We start from the raw sequence: 24,683 nt of genomic DNA, 5'->3' as shown, positions 1-24,683 counted from the left end.
AAGAATGAGATGCACCCTCCTCTCCCCCTGTCCTCTAGAACTTTGATACAAAGATAAAGTACACTTGGTGATCTCTGGCTGCTAATGGATGGACAATAACCCAAAAGAGAGGCTCATGGACTATTTCTTGGTCCCTGGACCACAGCACCGTATGTCCATAGTGTGAAAGTTACAGTATGTCCACAAAGGAGCAAATCACAAAGGAGCATTCCTATTTCCTCTTGCTACGGCTATTCGGCATTGTGTTAGAGTGTCTAGACTGGGAAATTAGGCAATAAAAATAAGAAGTCTTTCAGATTGGAGAGAAAAGCAGCTATCTCATTGTACAGGTAAGAGGATCTTGTATACAGAGAAAAACTTAGAGAATACACACACAGAAGCTGCTAGAGCTATTAAATGGGCAAACTTATAAAACATTAGATCAATATAAAAATACAACTGTATTTTATACACTACTAATGAGCCACCTGAAAAATTAAGGAAACAATCCTCTTTTCAATAATATCAAAGAGAATAAAATCTTAGAAATAAATTTAACAAATAAATTTTCACTGAGAACTACAAAACATCATTGAGATGCTTAAAAATAACTTTTGTGCTTATGGATTGTAAATCAATCTTGTTAAATTAGCAATAGGACCCAAATTAGTCTATCGCTACCATGCAACCACTCTCCAAATCCAAGCAGGCTTTCCTGTTTTCTTTAAATAACAAATGAACACTAAAAATTATCGGAAAAAGTGAAACACCAAATATTCACCAAAAAAGAGGAAGGATAATAAAGTAAAAGTACTCAGAATTATCAATTTCAAAGCTTATTACAAAGTACTGGCATGAGATGAGACACATAGATTAAAATAATCAAACTGGGTGTCTAGAAATATACCCATGCCCTATGAACAGTTTTCAATAAGTATTAAACCAGTTTAATGGGAAAGGGTAATCTCAAAAAACGGTGTGGGAAAATTGATTATATACATGTAAAAAGAATGAAGTTGGGTGCCAACTTAATTAAAAAGAGTATTAAAAGTGGCTCTTACACCTGTAGAGATTCCACTTCACATACACAAAAACGGCCACTAGTGTCAGTGGGATTATAAAGCAGTGGAATCACTATGAAAACAGTTTGTCAAAACCACAAAATGTTAGCCTGAGGGCAAGCTATTGATTAGGAAGCTGTGATTGTTTGGTTATGCTGATGAGAAGTTTGCCAGATTATGAGTGATGGTTATACAATATAACCAGTGTGATTGGTATCACTAAAATTGTACATCTGAAAAAAAACGGAAGGGAAGGGAAAGAAAAGAAAGGCGGATTGGGGTTATGCTTAGGTATAGGGATAGATTAATACGATTTGCCTTATGCTTAGGTATAGAATTCCGTTAGCATTAGATCTAAGGTTAGTAAAATGGACATAAGTAGAGTGTCAATTAGAGGGAGGAAAAATAATTAGTGTTGATTTGGAGTTAGAGTTAGGTTTCATTTAGAATTAAAATTAAAGGTAGAGTAAGACTTAGAGAATGATTGGGTTTGGGCTTGGATTAGAACTAGGGTTATCGTTAGATCTATGGTTAGGATGGATGTTAGATCTAGCATTAGGGAAAGCACTAGACTGTTAGATTTAGGGTTAGATTGAAGATTAGAGATAGAGTAAGATTTGGGGACATGATAAGGGTTGGGGTTATATCTAGGTTTAGGGTCAGGAATAGGGTTGGGTGGGGACAGACAAAACCAAAGTACCACTGAAGGAGGATCAGAGGGAGGGCCTCAGTTCAGATAATCCTAGGGCCCTTATAAAGGTTTTGAACTTTTGTATAAGGACAAATTCCAGAGTAGGAAAGGCCTTCTGATTCCTGCTATGTTACATGCAACCTCCGGTCAGGAGCCCCATCATGGTGGCACCATTGCTGAATGATACGGGCTTTGATCAGGTGAAAACGCATGGTCCTAAGTGCAAGGATGCTGTAATAGTCTGGGTACTTTAGAGAAACAAATCCACAGAAACTCATGTATAAGAGACAGTTTTATATGAAAGTTAAGTGCACATCAAGAAAACATTCCAATCCAGTGCTGCTCAAACCCACAAGTCCAACATCAACCCATATGTCCGACGCCAATCCACAAAGTCCTCCTCCTTCTCACAAAACACGCTATGATGCAGACTGCAGGAGGAAAGACAAATCAGTGAGCGTGTAAAGCATCTCAGCACTGGCAGGGGTCTCCACACGGCTGCTACAGCACACAAGGCTGCATCGGGGTAGGTCCAAGTGGCTTCTTCTTGGGGATATCTTGCAGGAAGTGAGCCTTGCCAGCTGAAGCAGGGAACTGGCTAAGGCAGCTGCACCCTGATCTGACCATCACAAATCAATAGACCCAAGAACTAGAAAGGCGAAGCTCATCAATCCATTTATATCTCCACTCTTCAATTAACCCCACATGTGTTTATCGGCCAGATTGGCACAATAAACTTTGACTATATCAGATGCTGAATTTTCTTCAATATCATTATTTACTTTCAGGCCTCATTTTCCTCATGAATAGCACAGATGAGTTCAGGAAACACATATATATAATCTACTGTCATTGAGTCTATTCCAACTAATAGTGACTCCCAAAGTTATGAATGTTTACGGAAACAGTCCCATCTTTCTCCAAAAAAGTGGCTGGTGGCTTTGAACCATTGACTTTTGGTTAGCAGTCCCATGTTTATTCAGCAGTGCCTCCAGGTTTATATATATATATATATATATATATATATATATATATATATATATATATATATATATATATATATATTCCATACATCACTAGTTATATCTATAAAAATTTGCCCCTAGCTTCTGGGCACATGCTGGGGAACCAGGCCTGGTGCCATGGAATGCTGGGGCATTAGATCCTAGATTTTAAGGATGTATGACATGCTCCTAAGGCTATATCAAGGAGATTTGATGCAGAAAATCCACTGGGCGAACTAGACGCTACCTCAGACACAAATGTAACCTGAAGACTCAAGACGGAAAATTCATGGTGTCTGAGGAAGCGGAAGACAACTATACCAAGATTGTTGAACTGTGGGTAGGTAGACAATCATGGTCTTGCTACATCAATGCCCTATATGCTGTATTAAGACATATATTATTCCGGCAAACCTGAGACTGACATTCTCAGTGAATATTATTATAAGTTTTTGCAGGGAACTGTGTGCCCCCCCCCTGGATTTAAGCCATGTACAACCTTTATGAATTTACTCTCAGTTTCCTGCCACACAAACTGCCCTGTGATTTTACTGCCCTTTGTCTCAATTCCCACCAGAGGGTGGCTGCCTTGACCTTTGCTAGGATTGGTGCTCTTTCACTAGCAGCTGCTAGGTTCATTGGTCAATTCATGACTGGTGGCATCTCCCCCCAGGCGTAAGGTATGCTTCATTAGCATACTTACCTGTTTGATCAGTTGCCCGCCATTTCTTCCTTATTTGGAGATGCACGACTATTGGCTACCTCAGTTATACCTTACTTTACATGTGATGTAATGGTGTCCGCCCTTCGCTGGCTATTTAAACCTCAGATCTCAGCTCAATAAACGATGCTTGATCAGATTCCTGTCTTGCCTCCATTTCTTGTGCCCTTGCCCATCTTCATTCCCAGTCCCTCTTTCAGGTACCCACGTTGTTGATGTCCCGCCGGATGGGACATTTTGGCGCCCCAACGTGCCGGGAGAACGAGAGAAGCCTCAGCTCCTGCGACGCTGGCATCTGGCCATATTTCTATGCTGTATCACTGAGCTGAGATGCTGAAACAAAACGGTGCCACTGGCGCCCCGCTGCTAACACAGCGCTGCAACTGAGCTGACACCATCACTGAGCTGCTAAAGCCGCTCTGGGCTGTAACACCTGCAGAGCCGCTAGCACGGTCTCGGAGCAAAAGGCTTGCAGTTACTGAGCACTAGGCGCGAGCCCGACGCTGCCGTAAAGCGTGCCGACGCTGCCATAAAGCGCGCCAACGCGGGTCCTGCCATGCCGCACCATCCTGTAGCAGCCGCCTGCTGCACCCGCTTGGCTCCAAAAGCGGGCCTCCGAAAGTGCTGATTTTCAGTGATACTCTGCAACATCCAGCCACCGTGCCTTTGTCGCTTGGAAGCTTTGAGACGCTCCTCATTCAAGCAGCCTGAAAACGCTCCTCATTCAAGCAGCCTGAACCCACTGAGGAAGCAGACAAGTCAGCAAGGTTCGGCCGATTGACTTATCAAGCCCTCTACACTATCGTTTTAACCTGTGATGACGAATAACCCGGTGAGTTTTTGTTTGACGATTGTCAAGAAATTAGTCCGCATCAATTATTCATAGGACAAATTACGGTGATGCTTTCAAAGCGCAGGGAGTAAGGTTAAAAGTTGTGATTAAAAACAGAGGATCCCATGACAGACATCACTAAGTATCACGGCCATGAATATTTACATAGAAAATTAAGAGTAAGTGGTGAAAAGTTGGAAGTAATAAATAATGGGACAGAGTTCTAGTAAATAAATATATGTATGTAAATATGCTTCAAAATATGTTAAAAGCCAAAGAAATAAAAATAAGCTACTAAAGATTAGAGAAGTATTCAGATTTTGTGGCTAAGAAAAATTCCCTCTGCTACTGAAGCCACTGAGGGCTTTGAAAGCTGGCAGAAGCATTTAAAGGGCGGGTCAATACATTATCATGATAAGGATTTAGGACTTTGAAACCTGGTGCAGGAGACTCAGTCCTGCTGGGATGAAACAATGGAAAAGGCGGTAGCCTGGGACCAAGAGTATGAGTCATTAGCTTGTTGTGGAAATCAAAATTTCTTAAGAGTTTTCAAAATACAGCAGATATAAGCTGCTTATGTGAACAGTGTGTGTGTGTGTGTGTGTATTACATACTCTTTCACTTGTATGTATGGAGAGGTTTTTCTGAATGTTTACTTTAAGGATAAAATCACATTTGCTTGTGTTTATTACTGCTTAAAATTGAGTCTTTTTTGAGTATTTAAAAAATAATTATACCAATGGAAAAACATTCTCAAGGAAAATATTGCCATCATTTGTAGACTATGTAACCTTTAAGTATGTGCTAATTTTTCATCCCTTTGTCTAATTCAAATCAGAAATTTTATTAAAAAATTAAACAATTGGCTTTTTAAAATGCCAGGTAGTGCTAAGACCTTTCAACCTCACCTGTCGAATTATATCAAACTATGTTTAGACATTAAACCTTCCTTTACTCAGGGCTTGCTATAGCAGTTGCGTTGCAAGGAAACAGTAAAGGAGGATTGATGATGCTGTGGAATTTATGGAAGCCCTGCAGCCTGGGCTCCCTTCCCCCTCTGCTATTTCAGCCAATGCATATAAGCACATTTTAGATTTAAAAGATTGTTTTCATACCATTCTCTTGGATTCCAAAGATTACAAAAGATTTGCTTTTAGTGTTTCTAGTGTTAATTTTAAAGAACCTATGGAGCATCATCAGTGGAGAGTCTTACGTCAGGGAATGTCTAATAGCATCACCTTATGTCAAAAGTTTGTAACTGCAGCTATAAAGTCAGTAAGAACTTCTGAAACATCGTTGTATATCATTCACTACATGGATGATATTTAGATGGCTCATAGGGACCAAAAGATGGTTCTCTTTATTTTTGACTTATTGCGAGTAGCATTAAAAAGGCATGAGTTAGTTATAGCAGAAGAAAAAGTACGAGTTATTGAACCTTACAAGTATTTAGGACATATTTTACAGAAAGGTTTTGTTAAACCCCAGAAGATAGAAATAAGAAAAAGATCACTTACAAACTTTGAATGATTTTCAAAATTATTAGGAGATATTAATTGGTTTAGACAATATTTAAAAATAAGTATAGGAGAACTTAAGCCTTTATTTGATATTTTAAAAGGAGATCTTGATCCAAATTCGACTCAGGAGATTTCCCCTTTAGCAGAACAAACTTTAAATTTAGTAAATTTATGTATTCAAGAACAACAAATGATGTACATTAATTATGGTAAACCTTGGTACTTTTACATCTGGTGTGTTATGGCAGAAAAGACCATTATTCTGGGTATATTTAGTTTCTTCAGGAAAAAGAGTTCTAAAAACTTTGTTTTTAATAGCTAAATGGGGTTAATTAGGGTGCGAGGTAGTACCAATGAAGAACACAGCTTTCCCCCAGATCCTGGATGCTTCCTCCCCCCAACTACCATGATCCAAATTCTACCTTGCAGGACTGGATAGGGCAGAGGCTGTACACTGGTACATATGAGGGCTGGAGGTACAGGGAATCCAGGGTGGATGATACCTTCAGGACCAAGGGTGTGAGGGGCGATGCTGGGAGAGTGGAGGGTGAGTGGGTTGGAAGGGGGGAACTGATTACAAGGATCCACATGTGACCTCTTCCCTGGGAGAGGGACAGCAGAGAAGGGGGAAGGGAGACTCCGGATAGGGCAAGATATGACAAAATAACGAGGTATAAATTACCAAGGGCACATGAGGGAGGGGGGAAAGGGGAGGGAGAGGGAAAAAAAAGAGGACCTGATGCAAGGGGCTTAAGTGGAGAGCAAATGCTTTGAGAATGATTGGGGCAGGGAATGTATGGATGTGCTTTATACAATTGATGTATGTATATGTATGAACTGAGATAAGAATTGTATGAGCCCCTACCTAATAAATTGTTAAAATTAAAAAAATTTAAAAAAGAAAAATAAATAAATAGCTAAATTACTGTTGAAAGATAGATCCAAGTCTGTTAAATATTTTGGGAAAGACCCTAATTCTATAGTCATACCCTATAACAGACCCCAAACTTCTTGGTTATGGGAAAGTTGTGATTCATGGGAATTATCATTTGCTGGATTTTGTAGATTGGTGAAAAATATTTATCCTCCAGATAAATTATTACAGTTTGCTAAAAAAAAACACAGTTATTTGTTTTCCCCAGTATTTGTAAAAATAGACCCATATGTCATATCCTTACAATATTTACTGATAGTTCCTCTAATGGAACTGCAGTTACATAATATGGTTAAAAAATTTCCAGCTCAATCTGCCCTAGCATTTATTCAGACAGCCTATATGTTATTTTAGTATTAAATAATTTAGAAACTGTTGCTTGTATTCAGTCACAAAATAAACCTATTTTGGCTTTATTTGGTGAATTGCAATAATTAATCTGGAATCGCAAGTATCCTTACTTTGTGGCAAATATCAGAGCTCATTCTTCCCGACTGGGGGCTTTGGCAAAAGGCAACAATTTAGCTGATTGCGCAACTCAAGCTGCAGCGGCATTTGCCAGTTTTTCTGAAGGTCAAATTACTTTAGCCTAGCGTTCTCATCAACTACATCACCAAAATAGCCACGCTTTAAAACATCATTTAACATATCTAAAGAAGCAGCAAGGGACATAGCAAAATCTTGTCCCCATTGTGGAACTCATTTACCAGTTCCTCATTTAGGTGTTAATCCCAGAGGACTACTCCTGGGACATCTTTGGCAAATGGATGTTACTCACATTCCTTCATTTGGTAAATTGAGTTATTTGCATGTTACAGTGGACACTTACTCTGGATTTATTGTAGCCACTCCTATGACTGGTGAAAAAAAACGTCTTTAGTTATTCAGCACATGTTACGTTGTTTTGCTATAATTTGTATATGTAAATGCTTAAAGAAAGATAATGGATCTGCTTATATTAGTAAATCATTTGTTCAATTTTGTGTCACTTTTTGAATTAAACACATAACTGGAATCTCTTATAATCCTCAAGGCCAAGGTATTGTGGAACCTGCTAATGGGACTATTAAGCGACATTTAGATAAAATTAAAAGGGGGAGATATACCCTTCTACTCCTCACAATTAATCATACTTTATTTTAACATTTTGGAATTTGGATGTACAAGGTCAGTCTGTTGCTGTCTGCCTTTGGAAAAGGATTGCCAAATATAAAGACAAAGCATGTGTAAAATGGAAACATCCACTTAATGGCAAGAGCCAGCTCCCCTCCTAATTTGGGGGTGAGGGCATGTTTGTGCTTTTTCCCACCAGATGCTGATGAAGCTTGGTGGCTCCCTAAACTTTGGTGCAGTTTGCAAACCATGCAGATGGTAATTTGCCTGCAAGTGCTTCTGGAAACTTCTCACAGTGAGCAGTACTAGGCTAAAGTTACTGATCCACCACTCTTACATCCTGCTGTCTGGGAAGTCCGGAAATCATGGTGTGGGTTAATGACTCACGTGTTCCCTGTACAAGATCAAGGAAATGTATTATCATCTGCGCAATCCTTTCTCTTTTTGTGGACTAGAGACGTGAAAGATTAATAAAACCATATTGTGGAGATCGTGTCTCATGGACAAACCCATCCAGTATAACATCAAAAAAGAGACATATATCCTCGATTGGTCCAGCAACCAAATAATAATAATCAAAAAATAATAATAATCAAAAATATTGCCGAATGGAAAATAGAGACTACTTTGGAAATGTGAAGCTTATGGACACTTCCTCCAAACTGCAAGGGAACATTACTGCCTGTGTAACATTGTCTTATGTACTTTTGGCAGTGAATATTATTATAGATCATGATGATTGTAAGTTTAACATGTTTTGTAATAATTGTAATTTGTCTAATTGTATTACCTAGATCCTTGAAGGTATTGTCATTGCTATTTTGTATTAATCGTCTTAGTTATGTTGCCAGTGAATGTTACTGGGCCTTGGTATTCAAAAAGATGGTTACAGGTATTGGAAAAGATTTGAGAAAGCATTAACCAAATCTAAGCGTTTTGTAGGTTTGCTTATAGCAAGTATTTTAACTGTATTGTTTAGTTGCCTCTGCTATTACTGCAATAATTGTACTTTCACTAAGCATACAAACTTCCCCCCTTTTTTCCAAAATTGCCCCCTTTGTTGGACCTTTCGTTGTAATTCTGATCATTATTTCCCTGGGCCCTGTATTGTTCAACAAACTCATGGCATTCGCAAAACAACAAATTGAGGCAATCCAGGCTAGACCTATCCAGGTGCATTATCATCGGCTAGAGACGATGGACAGGGGTGGCCCACTCGCGGACTCATCCCTTCCCTTGTGCGCTGGGCTGGACAGCCAATGACGGGTAAGATTGGGCATGGCTCATACCAACCTAAGCCAGAAAAAGGTTTGCTTTTGAAAAATGTGCATTCCTTGAGACCAATGATGGGTAGGATGAGTCAGTGGCCCGACGACCTAAGCCAGGCGCAGTCCCCGAAGGGATACTCCATATTAAAATCATCCTCTTGCCTGTAATTGTCTTGGTAAAGAAGGGGGACATGTAGGGAACTGTGTGTCCCCCCCCACCCTGGATTTAAGCCATGTACAACCTCTATGAATTTACTCTCAGTTTCCTGCCATACAAACTGCCCTGTGACTTTACTGCCCTTTGTCTCAATTCCTGCCAGAGGGTGGCTTCCTTGACCCTTGCTAGGATTGGTGCTCTTTCACTAGCAGCTGCTATGTTCATTGGTCAATACATGCCTGGTGGCATCTCCCCCCAGGCATAAGGTATGTTTCATTAGCATACTTACCTGTTTGATAAGTTGCCTGCCATTTCTCCCTTATTTGGAGATGCACGACTATTTGGCTACCTCAGCTGTACCTTATTTTACATGTGACGTAATGGTGCCAGCCCTTCGCTGGCTATTTAAACCTCTGCTCTCAGCTCAATAAATGAGGCTTGATCAGATTCCTGTCTTGCCTCCATTTCTCACGCCCTTGCCCATCTTCGTTCGCAGTCCCTCTTTCAGGTACCCACGTTGTTGATGTCCCACTGCACGGGACAAGTTTTCCCTGACAACCAGCTCTGATTGTTTGTGTAAATAGCATCCAGCCATGAAAGGAATGATTCTGTACAAGCAAATAATTCAGGCACTGCAATATGGGGGTAGCCGACATACAGTGCTTTAAGAAATTAGTACCTTTTAATCAGGATCCACATGTGACCTCTTCCCTGGGAGAGGGACAGCAGAGAAGGGGGGAAGTGAGACTCCGGATAGGGCAAGATATGACAAAATAACGAGGTATAAATTACCAAGGGCACATGAGGGAGGGGGGAAAGGGGAGGGAGGGGGAAAAAAAGAGGACCTGATGCAAGGGGCTTAAGTGGAGAGCAAATGCCTTGAGAATGATTGGGGCAGGGAATGTATGGATGTGCTTTATACAATTGATGTATGTATATGTATGGATGGTGATAAGAGTTGTATGAGTCCCTAATAAAATGTAAAAAAAGAAAAGAGGAGAAAAAAATGATTAGGGCAAAGACTGTACAGATGTGCTTTATACAATTGATGTATGTATATGTATGAACTGTGATAAGAATTGTATGAGCCCCTAATAAATTGTTAAAATTAAAAAAAAACAAAAACACACACACACACACAAAAAGAAATTAGTACCAAGGGTTAATCAGACAATATTAAGAAAATCTTCACGCCCCTCGGAGATGGTAAATAAAACTCTCGACTATAAATTAACAAGGAGGTATTGAAAGGGAGCTAAAGACAGTTTAAAAACAAACAAACAAACTTAGATCCAGGTAATGGTTTTGAGCTCACACTAAATCCTAGCTTTTGTCTAAGAAAAATCAGTTCTTACATCATGGCCTCGTTCAAAACTCGCCTTCAGGAAGGGAACACAGAAGATATGGGTGTTACAGAAAAATGTGTTGAAGAAATTAGGCAGTACTAATTTCTTTATCAGATAAAATAGCATCTGGAGTCTTACAGGCTTGTTTCCAAACAAGCAGCCATCTAAGTGAGATGTCCAGTAAATCCACATAGAAGTGCACCAACATCCGTGACCAAAGGATTATAAATCATATGATCCGAAGGGAATAGTATCAGAGCCTAAATTGAGGGAATCTACTTTGCAGAAGGCTATGGATGACAGTGCGAACCCAAGATACATTTGTGGGATCTACCTGGGATATCAGCCTCAGGTGATTCCCCTCTCTCCACAATGGAGGGCTGGGAAGAACCTGGTTACGGAGCAGAGTGTATTAGAGAGAGGCTAGAAATCGAAACGATAAGCCTGACTTGAGTGGTTAAAACCTTGTCAATTGATCTCCCCTGATCTGTTGTTCAACATTTTCTGTATGCTTTTGTTTTGTTTTACATGTTGGGGTTTATCTCAGATGTGTTATGTCATTGGAGTAGCCCTCTTGAATTTTCGTTCTATGTTTTTCTGTTTTTCCGTACATGAAATCCAGGACCGATGAACCTATAGGGACAGATAATAGAATAAGGATTTCTGTTGGGTTCCGTGGTGAAGGGGAAGGAGCTGATGTCAAGGAGTTCAAGAAGGAAACTAATGTTTTGAAACTGATTGGGATAGCAATTGTACGCTATTTTTTGATGTGATCAAAGTATGGAATCATATATCTGTAGTAACTCCTGACAAAATGGTTTTTTGGGGAAAAAATGCAAGTCTCCATGTTCACATCCCAAGGCATGATATATAGATCCAAGCTGTTTCTTTGTGTGTGTGTGTGTGTGTGTGTGTGTGTGTGTGTGTGTTACTGTTTGAAGTGAACTTGTTTGTCACAAGACTCTAAGTCCATTTCAGTTTTACTTTCCTCCTTTTTTCTGTAAGCCGCTCAGACCGCTGTTTGGGTTTGAGGGAAGGAATCTGGAGGGATCCCAGCTGTTTGTAAAGAACTTCAGTGGTTTCAGAAACCTTAAAGATTTACCATAACTTGGAGCAAATCACAAAGAAAGACAGTAATCAGCGGATCCCAAATTAAAAGGGCTGCCCAAACAAATAATCTTAATTTTTACTGAACTATGAATTAACATAATAACCAAGGTTTTTTTTTAGTACTTTCAAAATATTTTGAAGTCATACAGGAATAAGACTGGACTTTCATCTCCCATAAACAGTTAGTCTCAGAAACCCCCTGGGGGGGTCACTATGAGTCATCATGGATTCAGTAGCAGTGAGAGTCATGATGAAATTTGATGATAAATCCATATAATAGGGTAAGCAACAGCAGGCAGTCAATTATTTCCATGTCATTGGGTAGTATGAATACATAGTCGATATTTCCAGGGTGAGCAAGAGGACATGTATTTGTCTCATCCTGATTGTCCCCACTAAGTGCAAGCAAACCCCAGGAATAATCTAAAATGCAGCTAAATGAGAACCCTGAAATGTGAAGCTAGGACAGCGGGGTGATTGCAGACCCCAAACTGAAGGAGGAGCACAGCAAGAGAATGTCTTGTCATCTCATCAGAAGGACACTCAGGCCCAGTATGTCCCAACATCCTACGGATCAGCAGGAGTGAGTTATACAGGCTCACTTGTCCCACAAATAAAGTGGGAATGACATCTATACCACCAGGTGAGCCCAGCAGTAATGGCAGATGGAATTGGTCAGAAGCCCCACAGACACGGAGCACCCACATAAGGCGCTCTACTTTTCTGCACATTGATCCTCCCATTTCCAATGAGAGACACCAGGGAACCAGGAAAATGAATGATAATACAGATATATGCATATATATAATTATATATACCTATATAATTATACTACATAAAGAATTATACTATATTCTATATAAAGTAAATTTTAAAGCTGAAAAGGACAACAATGGAATAAATATCCCAGTTCAAAGAGCCTTTTTCCTCTTCCCCCACAATGAAAAGACATAGGACTGCCAAGTGGCACCAGTGGGAGCAATCTGTCCATAGTAAGTGTCTAGAAAAGGTTTTGTATTTCTATGGCCAGAGAATCCGTTTCCACCCACAGGCCCAGGCAGCCTGAACTGGTGACATTCCTCCCAACCCTTCAAGTAGCACAAAGAGGAGCCAGTGGACACCAGACAGCACCAGACACCAAGTCAATGAACCTTAATTGCCATTGGAACCACAACCCACAAAACCCAGGGCAGAACCTGAAGAATAAACCTGAACAGGTTGCCTGTGGTCTCACATAAAAATATCAGCGTCCAATATAAACAGTCAAATTGGCCAGAGCAGAGTACACAATTAACTATTATTCCTCATGCAAAAAACACAAACAGGAGAAATCACATTTTGAATTAAAAAAAAACATTAATTGAGGTCAAACTGAGAAAATGTATGCTGGATGTATCTAAAGATTTTTAAACAGTCATTATAAAAATGTTTCATCAAACAACTACAAATTCTTTTCAAATAAATGGCAGCCCAAAATCGGTAGTAAATAATCTCTCAGCCATCAAGTCAATTCCGACTCTTCGTGACCCTATTGAACAGGGTACAACTGCCCCTGTGGATTCCTGAGACTGTGACTCTTTACAGGAGTAGGAAGTAGCATCTTTCTCACAAGTAGCCATTGGTGGTTTCAAACTGCTGACCTTGTCCATACCAGCCTAACAAGTAACCACTGTGCCACATGGGCTGCTGGAAAATAATGGAAGCCTAAAAGAGCCTAAATTTTAAAACTGAAAAATATAATAACGGGGATAGATGTAATTTATTGGGCTCAATAGTGGAGCAGAGAGGACACAGGACAGAATCAAGTGATCAACAGAATGTACACAATCTGAAAAACAGAGAAAATTGATTAAAGGAAAAAAGAAATGAGCATTGTCTTTGAGACCAGAGGAACAATTACAACAGAGGAAAACATTCAGACCATCAAACTTCCATAGAGAAAAGAGAATAAAACTGAAAATTATTTGAACAACGACTGAAAATTCCCCCAACTTAAATCATACAACCTACAAATTCATAAGTGTGAGAAACCCCAAATATAATGATCCCGAAGAAATTTATGCCAAGACACATCATAATCAGACAATTAAAATGAAGAAAAAGATTGAATGACTACTATAAACAACTGGTGATGGATTTTATGTCAATCCGGCTGGTCAGCGTTCTTGTTTGGCAATTGAGACCTCCCTCATCGTGTGATCTACCAAAATGTGCACAATCCCATGATGCAAAGTACTGTGCGCAGCAAAACAGTGGTAAGAACCTGAGTGGTTAGCCTCCTCTCTCAGACCACCACCCTGCTGAAATTGAAAGGAAATGTCTTTGGGGGGGTGTCACTAACTCTGATTTAAGCAGACTCTCAGGCAGTGGTTCTCAACCTGTGGGTCGCGACCCTTTTGGGGGTGAACAACCCTCTCACAGGGGTCGCTGGATTCATAACAGTAGCAAAATGACAGTGATGAAGTAGCAACGAAAATAATTTTATGGTTGGGTGGTGACCACAACATGAGGAACTGTATTAAAGGGCTGCGGCATTAGGAAGGTTGAGAACCACTGACCTAAGAGAAGGCTTGCCTCTCTTCTCAGTGGTCCAGATCTTGCATCTATCACCATGTTGTCTACCAACCTGGGAGCTATCAACACCCTGCCATATTGTCTGCCAACCTTAGGTGGATTCATCCAACTTTTCCTCCACCAGCCTGTATGTTTTCCGATTCCTGGCTCATCTTCTTGCTTCCTGGTTTAGCAGCTCTTGTAGCTACCAAACCAGTCAAAGCCTCCAGCTTGACATCTGACCCAAGGTTTAGACATCTCCTGCAAGCTAGACTTAACTGCTTCTACAACTGTGGGTCCATTCTCTAGGTATAAAATTCTGTATTTGCTCACACAATAGCATCATCTCCGAAGAACCTCACCTAACACGCAACTTAAACAACTTTGTAAAATATATCAATTCCTCAAACACCACAAATAATAAACTCCAAATGAGATGATACAAATAATCTAAATAGTGCTATAAGCATGAAAAAAATGAATTCATAATTTTAAACCAAGACAAAATTATGTGTGTGTATTTTTTAAATCATTTTATTGGGGGCTCATACAACTAATCAGAATCCATACATGCATCCATTGTATGTCAAGCACATTTGTTCCCTCATCATTCTCAAAATATATGCTTTCTACTTAAGCCCTTAGTATCAGCCCCTCATCTTTCCCCTCCCTTCCTACTCCCCCCCTCTCATGAATCTTTGATACTTTACAAATTATTATTATTTTGTTATGTCTTACACTGTCCGATGTCTCCCTCCTTCACTCACTTTTCTGCTGTCCATCCCCCAGAGAGGAGGTTATATGTAGATCCTTATAATCGGTTCCCCTTTTCTACTCCACCTTCCCTCCACCCTCCAGTATCACTACTCTCACCACTGGTCCTGAAGGGATCATATGTCCTGGATTCCCGGTGTTTCTGGTTCCTATCTGTACCGGTGTACATCCTCTGGTATATCCAAATTTATAAGGCAGAATTGGATCGTGATAGTGGTGGAGAGGAAGCATTTCAGAACTAGAGGAAAGTTGTATGTTTCATCATTGCTACACTGTACCTGACTGGCTCGTCTCCTCCCCGTAACCCTTCTGTCAGGGAATGTCCCATTACCGACAGCTGGGCTTTAGGTCCCCAACCTGCACACCCCTTCATTTACAATGATAGGATTTATTTTTCTTAGCTGCTTGAAACCTGAACGCTTCAACATCCATTGTCAGACAAGCTGGTATGCTTCTTCCATGTGGGTTTGTTGCTTCTGAACTAGAGGGCTTCCTGTTTACCTTAAAGCCTTTAAGACCCCAGATGCTATATCTTTTGAAGGCCTGGATCGATCATCTTTCTTCACCACATTTGCTTATGCACACGTATGTCTTCAGTGAGCTTGTTGGGAAGATGTGCATCATGGAATGCCAGTTGAATAGAATAAAGTGTTCTTGCATTGAGGGAGTACTTGAGTGGAGGCCAATGTCTCTCTGCTACCTTAATACTAAACCTATAAATATATGCACATAGATTCATTTCTCCATCATCATATATAAATATATTTACATATGTACATGCCTTTATTTAGACCTCTATAAATTCCCTTTGCCTCCTAGTTCTTTCCTCTATTTCCTTTGACTTTCCTCTTGTCTCACCATCATGTTCAGCCTTCATTTGGGTTTCAGTAATTTCTCTCGGTTACATTGCCCTTGATGAATGCCTACCAGAACTCTCACACCCTCCATGCCACTAGTTTTGGATCACTTGTTGTTCCCCTGTCCCTGGGTTAGTCAACACCACCTCCTTTACCCCACCTCCCCCTCTCCCATGTCCCCCAGAACTATCAGTCCCTTGTTTTCTCCTCCAGACTGTGAATCCAGCCTATCTTCTCTAGATAGACTTGCAGAACTAATAATATGCAAAAAAAGACATAGCAAAACAAAGCAACAAAAGAAAACACAGCGACAATGACAATGAAAAAAAACAATGACCAAAAATAAATAAATAGATAAACAAAAATAAAACCTGTAAATAATTCAAAGTCTGTTTGTTGACCTCTAGGAGTGTCCTCCAGTCGAGTTCCATGGGGTGTCACATCCTGGCCCCAAAGTCTATCCTTGGCACTCCCTCGGGACCTCTCTGCTGTGCTCTCACTGTTTCTTTGCTGTTTTGCCTCAGTGTGGTAGGGTCAGACCAAACCAATCCCAACACTATGTCTCCAGTATTGTCCCCCATAGGGCCATGGGTCAGCAACGGACATCGTGTCTCATAGTGGGGCCAGCCATATGTTCAACTCTGTGCATTGGCTATTCTGAGCAGGGATATCATGCTCCAGGCTTGGTGGGCCAGGATGTGCTCCACTCTCTCTTCCTTCATTTGCTCCCATGTGCTCTGATCAGACATGTCACTCTACCCTAGCTGCAGCCTCAGTGCCGTCCTCTAAAGTAAATCTTCTGAGGGAAGGGGTGGTTGTCCATTTAGTTGGGATTGGGAGGGGCCCTGAGACCGCTCCACTGCCTCACTATTCAATGCCAGCATGCTGCATTCACATCCCGGAACACCAGGTTGAAATCTGGTCCTTCTTTCCCTGTGGAGACATAAACAAATACCCCCCCCTTGGGTGGGTTAGTGCCCTGTTTCCCCGCTACACAATTATGTCTCCTTCCCTCCCCACCTCTTTTTTAGTTGGCTACCCTTAGATTTGGTCTGGCCCCTGCCATACTACGTGGTCCTCACCCCAGGAATGTTTGTATACAGTAGCTTTTTCCCTATGCCTCTTTTGCATTTATTTTTTTCAGCGTACCTCAGCGGACTCATGTTGTACTTGTCCTTTTGCGCTTGGCTTACTTCACTTAGCATAATTTCCTCCAGTTCTTCCCATGCGGTGATATGCTTCATGTGTTCATCACTGCTTTTTAGCAATGCACAGTACTCCATTGTATGTATGTACAACAGTTTTTTAATCCATTCGTCTGTTGATGGAAACTTGGGTTGTTTCCAACTCCTTGCAATTGTGAACTGTGCCGCGATGAATACTGGAGCACAGATGTCTGGTGGTGGTTTGTTTCTTACCTCTTCTGGGTATATGTCCAGTAGGGGGATTGCTGGGTCATATGGTAACTCAGTTTCCATCTGTTTTAGAAATTGCTAAATTGATTTCCATAGTGGCTGTACATACCTACTGGTCCACCAGCAGTCGATGAGAGTTCCTATCTCACCACAGCCCCTCCAACACTTGTTGCTTTCTGATTTGTTGAATTGGGCTATCTTTGAGGGTGTTAGGTGGCCTCTCATAGTTGTTTTAATTGGCATTTCTCTTATGGCTAATGATCAGGAACATTTTCTCATATGTTTATTGGCCATTCGGATTTCTGCCCCTGTGAGATTTCTGTTCAGGTCCTTTGCCCACCTCCTCAGTGGACACTTAGTTTTTCTCTTATTGTAAGCTTGAAAAGAACTGTAGATTTTAGTAATAAGGCCTTTGTCTGATGTGTCATTGCTAAAGATGCGTTTCCAGTCAGTGGGCTCTCTTATTACTCTCTTGGTGAATTCTTTCGATGTACAGAGGTGATTTATCTTCAGTATATCCCACTTTTCAGTTTGTGACTCCTCTGTATTTGTGTCCTTCCCTATTTCCGATAGCCTATGTATTCCCTGTGCCAAGGTTCTCAGGTTTTTCCCAATTCCCTCATTAATGGCCCTAATTGTTTAGGGTTTTACCTCAAGGTCTGTGATCCACCTTGAGTTTATTCTTGTGTATGGAGTGAGGTAAGGGTCTTGCTTCATTTTTCTGCAAGTAGATATCCATTTTTTCCAGCACTATTTATTGAAGATGGCTTCTGCTTCCCATTTGATATTTTTGGGCTTTTATCAAAAATCAGTTGCCTATAAGCTGATGTTTTTATTTCTGTGCCTTCAATTCATTTCCATTTGTCTGAGTATCAGTTGGTACACCAGTAGCACACTGTTTTGACCACTGTGGCCATATAACATGTTAAGCCAAAGTTTTACTGGAGAATTCTACCAAACATTTTTTTAAAGTGTCACCAGTTTAACATGATCTTTTTCAGAAAGTAGAAGAGGGAACACTTCCACGTCCATTTTATAAGCTCAGTATTACTTGGATATCAAAATAGTGCCAAAATATAACCCAAAAAAGTACAGATTCAATATCACTTATGGATTTAGATGCAAACTCTCAAAAATATCAGCAAATTGAACCAAGCAAGGGATAAAAATAATTGTACATCATGACCAAGTAAAATGTATTCCAATAGCGAAAGTTGTTTCAACATTTGACAATGAATCAATGTAATTCACAAGGCTGGCAACACAAGGAAAAATGCATAGTATTTATTGTATTGTGTTGATGTATAGAAACATCCTGACAAAATCCAATATCTAACATGATTTAAAAAACAAACATATTCCATCAAGCTAGAATAGCAGAGAACTGCTTCAAGTTGACAAAAAGGAGCCACAAATAAACAACCACAAAATTAAATCCGCTAACATGATAGTATGATAAATACACTGAAAGCCTGTTTTTTTCTCTATGATGGGAAAGAACGCAAGGATGTCTTCTCATTCTTGTTATTCAGCTTATATCTACCCACCGCAATACTAACTGCCATTGAGCTGATTCTGACCCATAGGGACCCGATATAGTTTTTCCTAGGCTGCAGTGAAAAATCTAATGCTTAATTTACAGCACTATCCATCATTATGAAAAAATGTATAGAGATACAAATACACAGGTTGAAAGAAAGAAACCTGTCTTTTTCAGACAGCATGATTATCTACATAAAATATCCCTCAAAATATATAAAATAAAAATCCACCTAGACTTAAATAGTAAGCCTAACAAGGATACAAAGTCAACATACAAAATTCAATAGCATTTCTCTATAAGAGTAAACATGTAGAAATGAAAATTAAAACACAGTACTATTTCTAATCATCAAAAAATGTTAAATACTTAGATATAATATATCAAAACATACATATTACTGACTTGTAGAAAATTAAAATACTAATGAAAATAGAAGATCTAAATAAGTGAGAGGAAATAAAATGTACACCATAATAAAGATATCAATTCTCTCCTAATTCATCTGTGCTTTAAAACATCCTATAGAAATCTCTGAAAGGTCATTTTTAAACCTTTGCTTCACTAGCTTATTTTTAACTGTATGAAAAAGAATTAGACCTAGAATAACTAAGACAATCTTGATAATGTGTGAGAGAAATCACTTTGCCCAATCTTCTGTGTATTTAAATTATTTTACAAAACAACTTTATCACCATCAACGCACTCTCTATTGCACTTAATTCATTGGTCACATCTGCAATTAAATACTCATCTATTTGGATGGCTGGTAGATTGCCGTCATCACCATCACTGCTGTCATTTTCATACAAAGCTTAGTCTTCACTGCCATCCACAGCATTACTAATACTACATTTCTGGAAGGCACGTCACACCACGTCTTCTGGAATGTCTTCCCATGCATCTCAAACCCACTTTGCTATTAACTCTATGTCACGCTTCATGAGCTTTCCCCCTTTTGTAAGTCGGGCTTGACCAGATGACATCCATTCATGCCACTGACACATGTATAAGCCGAACCCCAGTTTTTCAGCAAATTTTTTGTGCTGAAAAGCTCGACTTATACACGAGTATATATGATACCCTTGTTTGGTCTGTGTTCAACCCAGCCAGTGCCCCCTGTCCCACCTCCCCGCACCACATGCACATCCTGAAGGACATTGACCCTCTGGAGATGCCTCCAGTCCCCTTCTGATACCCTGGTTACCCAATTAGCAAGAAATGTAGTCTATCCTGCCAGGCCCTGATTTACTACCTGCTGATGTTTCTCCTAACCCTTCCCAGGATCTTGCCTGTCTGATAAGCAAAATTACAACTGCCTGCGTGTTCGTCCCTTAGCTAGCCGTCTGGCATAACTAAAATTTCTTCACTCTGTTCTGGGCCAAGAGCTATCCAGGCTCAAACCGCCTCTTGGACCAGCTCTCATAGAGGCTTATTTTTAAATGGACTGGAATTTAATCTCACATGGGTTAGAATGCCAACAATAGTTAAAGGTTCCACTTCGCCAGTATCCTCACCACCATTTGTTTTGAAAAATTGATCACTTGATCGCATGTCTGTCTCTGCAAAGCCCTTGCGAAGATAAGGAAAAGACAAGCAGTAGGCTCTAAAAATATTTTCTCAACCACATATGTTGGAGATGGAATACTCCTAGTACTAAAATATATAAACCCAGAAAATGCTAGATCCAATTTAAAATTAATGAAACGCCAACAAAAACCCATCCCTCAAGAGGACATTCTTGGGGCAAAATCATGAGAAGATGTTCAGTTTCTTTAAAAACTCAGCATTAGACAACCATGCTGTTATTGCTGGCTCTTAGATGCCATTGGCTTGGTTCCAAGGTCGAGCAATTTTACATACGACAAAATTAAAGGTCACCAACCAGTACCATTCTTACTTCGAGCCCACTGTTACAGTCCAGTTGACCCTCAGTCCATCTACTTGAGCTTATTCCTCTTTTTCACTGGCCTTCTACTTTAGCAAATATGATGTCCTTCTCCAGGGGATAGCCTCTCCCGATAACATATCTGAAGTAAGCCAAGAAAAGTCTCACTATCTGCCTTTCTAAGGAACATTCTGACTACATTCCTTGCAAGTCAGATCATTTATTCTTCTGGCAGTCCATAGTTGAGCTAGTTAGTTTATTGTGCCAACCTGGCCGATAAACACATGTGGGGTTAATTGAAGGGTGTAGAGAGAAATGGCTCGCCTTTCTATTCTCAGGTCTCTTGCTTTCTGATGGACGGATCAGGGTGCAGTTGCCTTAGCCAGCTCCCCGCTTCAGCTGGCAAGGCTGACTTCCTGCAAGACATCCCCATGAAGAAGCTGCATGGACCTACCCAGATCCAGCCCGACATGTTGGAACAGCCGTGTGGAGACCCCTGCAATGCTGAGATGCTTACATGCTCACTGCTGATTCAGCTTTCCTCTTGTAGTTGGCTTCATGGTGTGTGTTTTGTGAAATAGAGGAGGACTTTGTGGATTAGTGTTGGACATATGAGCTAATGTTGGATTTGTGGGCTTGGGCGGCACTGGGTTGGGATGTTTTCTTGATGTGCACTTACCCTTTATATAAAACTCTCATACATATGAGTTTCTGTGGATTTGTTTCTCTAAAGTACCTAGACTATCACAATAGTATCACCAATATCACAATTCAAACATATCAATTCTTCAGTCTCCTACTCATTCTCTAGCTTTTACATGAATATGAAGTGATTCTTAGGCATTTATCCTCCCCAAATAAGAAAATACACATTCTTAAACTGGAATGTGTAATGAAGCCATAATTGTATATTTCAAGCCAAGGATCCAAATCCCATGAGGAATTTTGTGCACATAAAGATCCAACACTATTTTTTATTTTTGTCATTGTTGTCAATATGCCTATCACTGTACATTTACCAATCAAACTTTCTTCAATTGTACACTATCTTGCCAGCACTTATAATAATTGGTTGTGCAACACTACCTTTAATGAATAGAAATTTTCCATCACCATAAACTGAAACTCAGAAAACCACAATTTTTCCCCTGGTGATCATGAATAGACTCCAGTCTCGCTGCTCTTGGCCTTTTCTTGCCCTTTTACATAAGGTTACTCAATATTTGTCTTTTTGTAATTGACGTATGTGATTCACTATAATGTCTTATGCTACAGTATGTAATACAACAATTTGCTTATCTACTTCTCTGGTCATTACCATTAGGTTGTTTCCACCTTTGGCTATTGAGATTAGTATTGCAATAAACATTTTTGGTTTCAGTCCCTGCTTTCCAGTTTTTAAGGATGTATAATTAGAATTGGTGAGCCACATGGAAGTGCTATTTTTTTAAGGGTAAACACTAATTTCCATAAAACTATACCATTTTGAGCTCCCACCAACAATAAAGAAGGGTTACCATATCTACACATCCTCAGCAACTTTTGTTGTGATTTTTTGTGTAAAGCCTAAAGTCTCAAAATCTTGCAGCCATCCAAGAGCAACAATGGGTTTCTATTTTCCTGAAGTAACACAGAAAGAAGAATAATCGGGAATTTGGGTTGCAGAGGGTTGTATTTATCGCTAATTGCCTGCATGAACAACTCCTTCCATGGGACCAGAAGAACTTAATGGTGTCCAACTACCATTACCAAATATTTTGATCAATGATTATATAATTATATATATGAAGTTCAAATTCCCATGGATTACAGACTTCTTGGAAGCATGAAGACTAGACAAACCCATGAAATTTTTGCCCTGAGATAAGGTGTAAACTTTAAACCCCAAAATCCCTTGAAGTCTTCTTAACACCAAACAATACTTTCGTTTATGAGTTAAAAACTGCCCAGAGCAGTGTTTCTCAGAGTGGGCCATGCATTTCCATTGGGGGTTATGGAATCATCCAAGGGAGGTACAAAGCTACACTCAATTCCGCACTATGGCTCTATTATGAAAGTTCTTAAATTCAAGGGGGAGCAGAGTAATTGTTTTATTTTTATTTTTTCTGAGATGAGAGTGGTAGGCCAAATAAGTTTTAGAACTTATGTCCTAGAACATATGTTTTGAAGAACTATCAATATTGGATCACTGTGTTAGACTGGATGGTTTAGCGAAACAAACCAGTGATACTCATATAGGTATAAGAAAGAACTTTGTATCAAGATGTAATTTTATATTAAGAAGGCATCCCAGCCAAGTCCAACTCCAATCCATGGGTTCAATGCAACCTGAAACCCTCTTCAGACTAGATCAGTGGTTCTCAATGTTCCTAATGCTGTGACCCTTTAATACAGTTCCTCATATGGTGGTGACTCCCCCACCCCCAACAACTATAAAATTATTTTTAATTGCTATTTCATAACTGTAATTTTGCTATTGTTATGAATCAGGAGATGCCCGTGAAAGGGTCATTTGAACCCCCAAAGTGGTCGCGACCCACAGGTTGAGAACCACTGGACTAGATCATAGCTGCAAGCCAATGAGACAGAAAGGTAAAGAAGGAAGCAAGGAGATCGAAAGCTAGTTGATGAAAGGTCACATGGTTCCAAGGTTGGTGGGAACATGCTTGGATGCTGAATCAAATACCAACAGGGTCATCCACAGTAGCCAGGTTTCAGAAGAGCTCCCAAAGAAAAAGAGACTAGTAAGGAAAAGGCGGTCATTCCTTCCTAGGGGGGTATTAGTCACCGAAAACCTTACGAAGAACAATAGAATATAGTCTGAAACAGTGCCAGAGACTAGCTTCTCAGAAGGCACTCAAAACACAACTCGGGAAAAGTTGGCTTCTCAAAGTAGGGTTGACCTTCGTGCCACGCCTGAAACAGAGAAACAAAATAGCTGCAAACATCCTTTAATAATAGGAACATGGCATGTATGAAGTATGAGTCTAGGAAAATTGGAAGTAGTCAAAAATTAAAACGTAAATGCATAAGGATCAATGTCCTAAGCATTAATGAACTGAAATAAATTAGTACTATTGTTATTTTGTTGAGAATATACGCAAAATAACATATACCGAATAAACAACTTTTAACATGCACACTTCAAAGATATTGACTCCATTCTTAAAACTTGTCCAACCTTTCACACCAATTTCTTTAAATTGTTCCTCATCCATTATCATAAACTTACTAGACCCCCTCCAAAAACTCACTGCCATCAAGTGGATGTCAACTCATAGTGACTCCACAACACAGAGTAGACCTGCCCTGGGAGCTTCTGAAACTGACTCTTCCTGGGACTTGTAAGCCCTGTCTCTCCAGCGGAGAAGCCAGTGGTTTAGAACTACTGACTTTGTGGATTGCAGCCTAGTACATAGCCACTATACCACTAGGGCTCTTTATGAAGCTCCATGTAATCTTTGGATTGACAGTTGTTGATTATATCTCATGGTTACTGTTGCTGGTAGGTGTCATTGAGGCCATTCCGACACATAGCAACCATATCTACAACGAAACAAAACACTGTCCCATTTTCCAGCATCCTCACCATGGTTGCTATGATTGAGCCCATTGTTATAGTCGCTATGTCAATTCACCATACAGAGGGTCTTCCTCTGTGTGAGTCTGGATACTTTAGAGAAACAAATCCCCAGAAACTCGTGTATAAGAGAGAGTTTTATATAAAGGTTAAGTGTGCATCAAGAAAACATCCCAACCCAGTGCTGCACAAGCCCACAAGTCCAACATTAACCCATATGTCTGACACCAATCCACAAAGTCCTCCCCCGTCTCACAAAACACACTATGACACCAACTGCAGGAGGAAAGCCGTAGCAGTGAATGTGTAAGCATCTCAGTGCTGTCAGGGGTCTCCACAC

At 40.1% G+C, this 24,683-nt stretch overlaps 1 pseudogene; it reads right to left on the bottom strand.

The window, feature by feature from the left end:
• Positions 1 to 21,235, bottom strand: part of LOC142440669 (exosome complex component CSL4-like) — a 69,393-nt pseudogene extending 48,158 nt beyond the window's left edge.
• Between the last annotated feature and the right edge of the window lie 3,448 nt (positions 21,236 to 24,683).

Source organism: Tenrec ecaudatus, chromosome 2 (assembly GCF_050624435.1).
Source record: "Tenrec ecaudatus isolate mTenEca1 chromosome 2, mTenEca1.hap1, whole genome shotgun sequence".
NCBI lineage: Eukaryota > Metazoa > Chordata > Mammalia > Afrosoricida > Tenrecidae > Tenrec > Tenrec ecaudatus.
The sequence above is the reverse complement of the archived record's forward strand: the minus strand, read 5'-3'. Positions and strand labels throughout refer to the sequence as shown.